The following is a 7,716-nucleotide window of genomic DNA, read 5'->3' on the forward strand; positions in this document are numbered from 1 at the left end:
TATCGTTTATGTTTTAATAATGTTTGTAATAGTTATTTTTTAGAAAAGGGGTTTGCTAAAGGAGTAGTATTGTAGTTTGTTTTTGAGTTTGGTGGTGAAACAAGTAATGGAAACAACTTATATATAGGTTTGGCCCAAAAACCGGTTCCAACGGCTATATTACCGTTGGAACCGGTTCCAACGGCTAATTGGTGTCTAAAAAAACCGGTTCCAACGGCTATATTACCGTTGGAACCGGTTCCAACGGCTAGTTTGACTTTTGTTTGACCCTTCAAAAAAACCCGTCGGAACCGGTTATTCCGGGTACTAACCAAACCGGTTCCAATTAATAACCGGGTAGGAACCGGTTTGGGACCGGTACTGACATATAAATATTAGAACCGGGTACGATTTTCGGGTACAAAAATACCAAAACCGGGTATTGTTCCAACCGGGTTGGAACTGGAACCGGTTCCGGTTCGGTTCCACCGGTTAGGTTCCGGAACCAGTTTTTTTGTGCACGTCTAGTTTACCCAGCACGATGCGACAAAACATCAGTTGAACGGATTGATGTCAAGGGGAAGATAGTCATGTGTGAGCGTGAGAAAGAATATAACAATACTGAAATGGGAATGGTTGTTAAGGATGCAGGAGGAGCTGCAATGATTTTGGCCAATAAAATTGTTTTTGGTCAGAGTGTAGCAGCAGAACCTCATGTTCTACTCGCGTCAGATGTTGGTTACAAGGAAGGGGTTGAGATTAAGAATTATTTGAACTCAACTTTATCTCCTGTTGCAACTATCCGTTGCGGTGGAACTGTGGTTGGGCTGCAATCAGATTCACAGATGCCTTCTTTCTCTGGAAGAGGGCCAAATCGTTCAAGTCCTGGAATCCTAAAGCCAGACATTACTGGACCAGGTGTGGACATTCTTGCAGCTTGGCATCAATCGATCGACAACCAAACAGAAACCAAGGCAACATTTCACGTCATAGCAGGCACATCAATGGCTTGTCCTCATCTCGCAGGCATAACCGCATTGCTCAAAAGTGCGCATCCAGAATGGTCTCCTGCTGCTATCAAGTCTGCAATAATGACCACGGCTACTCAAGTAAATCGAAAAGGGATGCCTATTGATGACGAAAGAGGGCTTCCTGCTGATGTATTCGCCATGGGCTCTGGTCATATAAACCCACAAAAAGCCCATGAGCCAGGCCTTGTTTTTGACATCCAACCCGACGACTACATACCTTATCTTTGCGGGTTAGGCTATACGCTCAAACAAATTGAAATCATTGTGAATAAGAAAGTTATTTGCTCAAAGACCATACCAAAGGCTCAGCTCAATTATCCTTCTTTCTCGGTATCTCTCAGAAAAGGTGACAGGAAAACATACTCAAGGACAGTGACTAATGTTGGTTCTGCCAACTCAAGATACAGCATCAGGGACATTTCCGTACCTGATGGTGTAGGTATTAAGGTTATGATTCATAATGATAAGGATGTCAAGATGATCTTCACAACAGTGAAGCAAAAGAAAACATACGAGGTAACGTTTACTCGAGATGTTAAGGATAAGGATAAAGATCCATATGGGCAAGGGCATATGATGTGGGTATCCGAATGCGGTAAGTATACCGTCAGAACCCCGTTTTCATTCCAGTTTCAATGAGGATCTAAGTATTGTATAACATGAACATCTATGTATGCTTTTATATATAAATAAGTAATATGAATGGAAGAATTAAAAACAATTGTCAATGCATGTTTTCATATGTCCCTACAACTTGAATGTTTATTGTGATACAATTTGGATTAGAAACTAGTACTTTTACCCTGCGTTTTGCTGCGTGAGGTAACATTTGATCAACTATTTAGACTATTCGTGTCGCGACGGTACTTAGACTTGTGGTTCTTCATCTCTAGCCACGTCATTGTGGTTCTAAATAAGGGTCTCAAGTTTGACTTGTTAGCATGACTACAATACTTTAAAAGTTACTAAGAAGAACTAAACATAACAGTCCCAATATATATCCATTTATTTAATCGGTATGTATCAAAACATATAAAGTGACTTTCATTCCACGAATGAGCAAAAAGTTGTTCAGTATTGTTATAACCAGATTTCATTACATCAAATGAGCAAGAATTTGTTCCAGTCATGTTATATTTGTACCTTGTCGTATGCAAGTTGACCCATTTAAGTAAGCACGCATGTTTCGGCTATACGTTGTTTTAACCGATGAAACGGGTAAAGGTGAGAATTTTGGCCCGTTATGTAGGACGGATTGTCATCTGCATTGTAAATAACAAAATTAAGATAATTATATAAATTCCCACAACAAAAACATTATGCCCAAAAGGTAACTTAAAAAGAGCCTTGTAGATATTACCCAATGGCGAGAGAAGGGTGCTTTCGTCTTTCACCTTAAGCTCATGGTGCTTCCATTGGCCATGAACATGTACTTGACTATCTATGTCTGTATGTAAAATAATAACCAATGAACTTTTGCAGATGGTGATATTAAACTATATCTTGGGCCATAGCCGATGCCCCCTAGTATACACAGTTAATTCAAAATGAGACATTTATTTTGACATAATACTACAGAATTTATGCTAGTGATATTAATGCATAGCTTAGATAGACAACTACAATTTAAATGATATTAATGATAGTGACAAAAGCTAATGCCAATGTATAGTGTAGACAACATCTTCAATTACAAAAACAAATAACAAACACCTATACTATGTAAATGCATAGCTTAGATAGACAACTACAATTGTAAACCAACAAAGAAACATATTCAAGGCCAAGACGACTTTAAAACCTATGCTTCAACAACTACGAAAGCAACAGACATTTGATCGAACACATGGTATGCACCAAATGAACACTACCTAAAAGCCTAATTTCACCAACTTAAATTTCACCAATATACGTCCTAAAAGCCTAATTTCAAAAGTCACAAATACAAAACAATATGAAAACACATACATGAGATTGAATTAAGTTCATATTTTAGGAAAATGTGGAATAATATGCAGCTTCTTATAAGTCCCCAATTGCCTTAAAACCCTAGAAATCGCCCCGGTATACTAAAGATTCCTAATTTCTAATCAGATTTAGATCAAAATAACGTCACTGACAAAACTAAGGTCGACGGCGGCGGTGGACTTGCAGAGGGGAAAAGGTTGAAGACATATCGTTGCCGTCGTAGAACAGAACGGAAAGGGATTGGAAGGAATATGCACACAAAGATTAATGGAACATATATCTGAAGAATGGTTCAACACGGAAGAGATGATGAGACAAATTAGAAGTTAGGTATATCTTTGCAACGTGTCACCAAAGTAGAAAATAATGAATTTGTACAAACAGCAAAAGAAGTAGTACTCCTCATCTACGGTACCAATATGTGAAACAACGGTGATTTGCAAATTAATATATATATATATATATATATATATATATATATAATAATGTAAAATAAATTATGGAATCGTTGAAATTTGATATTTGAAATTAGAACCACAAACAATGGAAGCACATTCACACAATTCTTTGAACTCGTCATGTTTAAAATTATCATTTGGAACTAGACGTGCCAATATACGCAACATAAAATTTTTGATTTTCAATATCCACTAATTACACCAAAAACTAAAAAATTAATAATAATAATAATATAATAAAAATCACAAAACAAATAGCCAATCCGATCAAGAACCCAAAACCATTCCCAAACCCCAGATTTAATAATAAACCCATATACCACTACACTCATATACGCTTATAACACACGAATATAACACATAACATATATATAAGATTTCTACCGTTTAGTATTAAAGATGGCAAGGAGTCGGGTAGTAATAATGTTGGTCTCATGTTTGGTTACAAAACATTGTCAAAGTCAAAGACGTGCGTTATTGACGTATATGACTGTATAGGGCATTGTATTGTTAAGAGAGAATTAAGAGAGAGAAGGAATTGGCAACTAAAAACTAGGACTCCATTATTATTACCAACTCCTATATGCTTGTTAGGCTAAGGGTAATGGGACTTGGTTGAGCCCCAAATGATCCAACCAAAACCCGCTACGTAGGCGATGACATGGCCCTGGATCAAGCCTCATAGGGTGTAGTGGGGCTTGATTTATCAAGTCCCGTGGTCCCGGCCATTTTAATCCACCTCATGCTCAAAATCTTGTTCAAGCCCCGTGGTCCCGGCCACCCCCCTCGTCCGCGCCCCGGTTCACTTAGGTGGTGTAGTGGTGTTCACGAGCCACCTAGGCAGCCACCGTGAACCACGCCCCACGTTCAAACCCCCCCCCCCCCTACCCTCGGCCTTACAGATCTTACAAGACTTAGACCTATTTCAATTTTCTCCTCCTAGTTTATACATTTTACATATTGATCCCTTTACTATACATCTTGTAATAGAACGTAACATTAATTCCCTCTCATTAAGAGGCTTGACCTTAAGACTCGATATTGGACTCTGGAAACCTCATTTTAAAATCTTAAGCAATATGAAAGCGATTTTTGGTAGATGTATGAAATTAAGGTATGTTGCTAGCTAATGAACCAAAACGAGAATGACAACAACATACTTCCTGATTAAAGATAAATATTAATCCTAAAAGCAATAAGAAATGTGTGAGTGATAAATCAATCTTATTTGTCTTAAAGGCAAGATATATATATAGCAGCACTATGAAAACTAAGTAACTTTTATAGGGTTTAATGTTTAAACCTTCTTTTACACAAAGGGAAACTTGCAGAAATGGACAAACGAAACGTGACATAGCAATATGAAAACTAATATCCGAATTATAGGCGATTGAGTAAGCATAATGTGTCATATGATGCGTGTATCAGTACGAAAGTGCTGCAATTTGTTAGAAAATTATTCCTAAAGAATAATGTCATGTTCGATCTAATAAATAATATTCTCTCCTCTCATTCACAATATAATTGACGTACATATATAGGAACAAACAAACCCCTATTTACAAGGAAACATTTCTCCTAAATGAATACAATATATGAGACAAGAACATGCCCAAGCTATCACGAGTGACTGTAATACCTAGAAAATGATGCAGGGGTCCTAAGTCCTTCATGTCAAATTCAGATGATAGAAATCTGATTATGCGTTGTAAGAAGGTTGAAGATGATGTCCTCAATACGATGTCTTCCACATAAAGAAGTAAATATGCCATATTAGTACCATCTCGATAGACAAATAGAGAATTGTCACACACACTGTCTTTAAATCCTTTAGAAATAATAAACGATGAGAACCTTTCAAACCATGCCCGTGGAGCTTGTTTAAGACCATATAATGACCGTTTTAATTTGCAGACATGATTCGGTTTGGTTGGGCCTACAAATCCGGCGGGTTGGTGCATATATACGATCTCTCGAAGATGTCCATGTAGAAAAGCATTTTTAACGTCAAGTTGATGTATCGGCCAGGAACGAGACAAACCGAGGGACAACAATGTCCGAATAGTAGCCGGTTTAGCGACTGGGCTAAAAGTCTCATCGCAATCCATACCCGTTGTTTGAGCCTTACCATTAACCACTAGTCGGGCTTTATACCGATGAAGAGAGTCATATGATTTAAATTTATGTCTAAACCACCATAAGCTACGAATAAATTGTTGTCGTGTCGGGTATGGTATCAAATCCCATGTATCATTATTTTCATGGCTTTAATTTCGTCATTCATAGCCAATCGCCAATTCTGATCGGATAAGGCGTGGCTGTAAGTTGTTGGAACAGGTGAGATGGCTGAGTTGGGTGTGATGGTGTTAAGCTTATATTCAAGATTGGGTTTGGATATTCCGGACTTTGCTCTTGTTTGCATCGGATGTGGGGTATAAGGAACAGGCGGGGGAACATTTAAATTAGATGTGGAAGTGGTAGCTTGTGGATTTAGTGTGGGTATTGGGCTACGAGGTTGATGGTCAGTGGTGTGGGGTGTGGGCTGGGTTTTGGTCTGTGGTGGGTTGGGTTTGGGATGTGGTGGGCTTAGTTGTGAGTTGGGGGGTGGTGAGAGAGCCATGGGTGGATGATCTTGAGAAAAAGACATATATGTGTAGGTATGACATCATCAAGGAAAGTATATTGAGTTTCTGGGATGGGGTCAACATATGGAAAAGATGGTCATAAAAAACGACATGACGCGAGATGTGTACACGACCTGTTTGTGGGTCAAGACTCCGGTACCCTCAAAAATATGATGGGTAACCGAGGAAAATGCAGCGAGTGGATCGAGGATGAAGTTTGTGAGGCATAGTGGCGGACATGTTTGGGTAACATGCAAACCCAAAAACACGTAGGTGGTCGTTGGTAGGGTGTCGCCCAAAAAGCGCAAACGTTGGAGTGAGATAATTTAAACGTTTTGTGGGAAGGATGTTATGAAGGTAGGTGGCGTTGTGAAGAGCCTCATCCCAATAAGGTGGTGGTAAATGACAATGCACAAGTATAGGTCGAATGATGTCGTTTAGGCGACTGATCATGCGTTCGGAATGATCGTTTTGAGATGAAGTTTGTGGATAAGCAAAGCGAAAAATTAAGCCGTTTTGGGTGGCAAAATTTCAGAATGCATGATTGTCAAATTCACCCCCTAAGTCGCATTGGAATGTTTTAATGCGTTTTTTGAATTGAGTTTCAATGAGTTTATAAAAATTTAGTAAACGTGATGAAGGTTTCTGATTTAAATTTTAAGGGGTAAACCCACACATAATTTGTAAAGTTGTAAATAAGTACCATGTAGTATTTATAACCAGAATTACTAACGATAGGTGAGGTCCACAAATCACAATGAACAATATCAAATGAAGACAAAGTAATGGACATAGAATCAACATATGGTAATCGTTTACTGTTTGAAATCTGACACGAATGACAAAAGCTAGAAACATCTTTATTACATGATATAAGAGAACGACTAGAAAGTAAATTTAAAACATGATGTCCTGGATGACCGAGACGATTATGCCAATGATTATTGTTGGTGGAGATGAGACAAGCGGTAGACAATTTTGTGGGTCCGGTGAATGGGGGTATAGGTCCCCCGTACTATCATGGCGCGAAAGGATCCTTCTAGTTTTGTAATCCTTCAAATAAAAACCAAAGGGGTCAAATTCAATAGAAACAAGATTGTCACGAGAATACTTACGTATCGAGATTTAATCTTTTAGGAAATTGGGGGCTAACAGGACGTTGTTTAGGTGAATGATTTTATTTGGTAGTTGGTGGGTTGAATTACCCGATCCGGATATCGGTAGCGATTGGCCATTTTCGACTAAAATATTACTCCTACCATGAAAATAAATGTTAGATGGGACTTGAATTTTACCTGAATTGGCGGTCAGGTGAGAAGTAGCTCCAGAGTCCATGTAGTAGTACTGGTCTGGTTGATTTAAATGGACGGCCTGAAGAGCAGCACTCAACTCGGTCGGACACATAGGATTCACATGATTATTGTTGTTGCTTGTTGGAAAAGTTATATTAGCCATTTGGGTAGGGGATGTAGGTTGGTAGTTGTTGTTGGGACGAGCGTGCCACGGTGCAGACCAAGGTGGTGGTTGAGTCAGGTAAGGACATGGAGGAAAGTTATTCTACGCCTGTGAAGTGTGCATGTTCCAAGATGGGCCCCCATTCCAGTTGGTATACCCGGAAGCCCGACCCCGTCCTCTGCCCGAGCCTCCCTTGCCCCT

At 39.0% G+C, this 7,716-nt stretch overlaps 1 pseudogene; it reads left to right on the forward strand.

The window, feature by feature from the left end:
- Window positions 1-569: 569 nt before the first annotated feature.
- LOC143538931 (subtilisin-like protease 4 pseudogene) lies at window positions 570-1,649 on the forward strand (annotated as a pseudogene).
- Window positions 1,650-7,716: the final 6,067 nt, after the last annotated feature.

This window comes from Bidens hawaiensis, unplaced genomic scaffold (assembly GCF_021521415.1).
Source record: "Bidens hawaiensis isolate Kalapana, Puna unplaced genomic scaffold, B.hawaiensis_p1.1 tig00011762_1, whole genome shotgun sequence".
NCBI lineage: Eukaryota > Viridiplantae > Streptophyta > Magnoliopsida > Asterales > Asteraceae > Bidens > Bidens hawaiensis.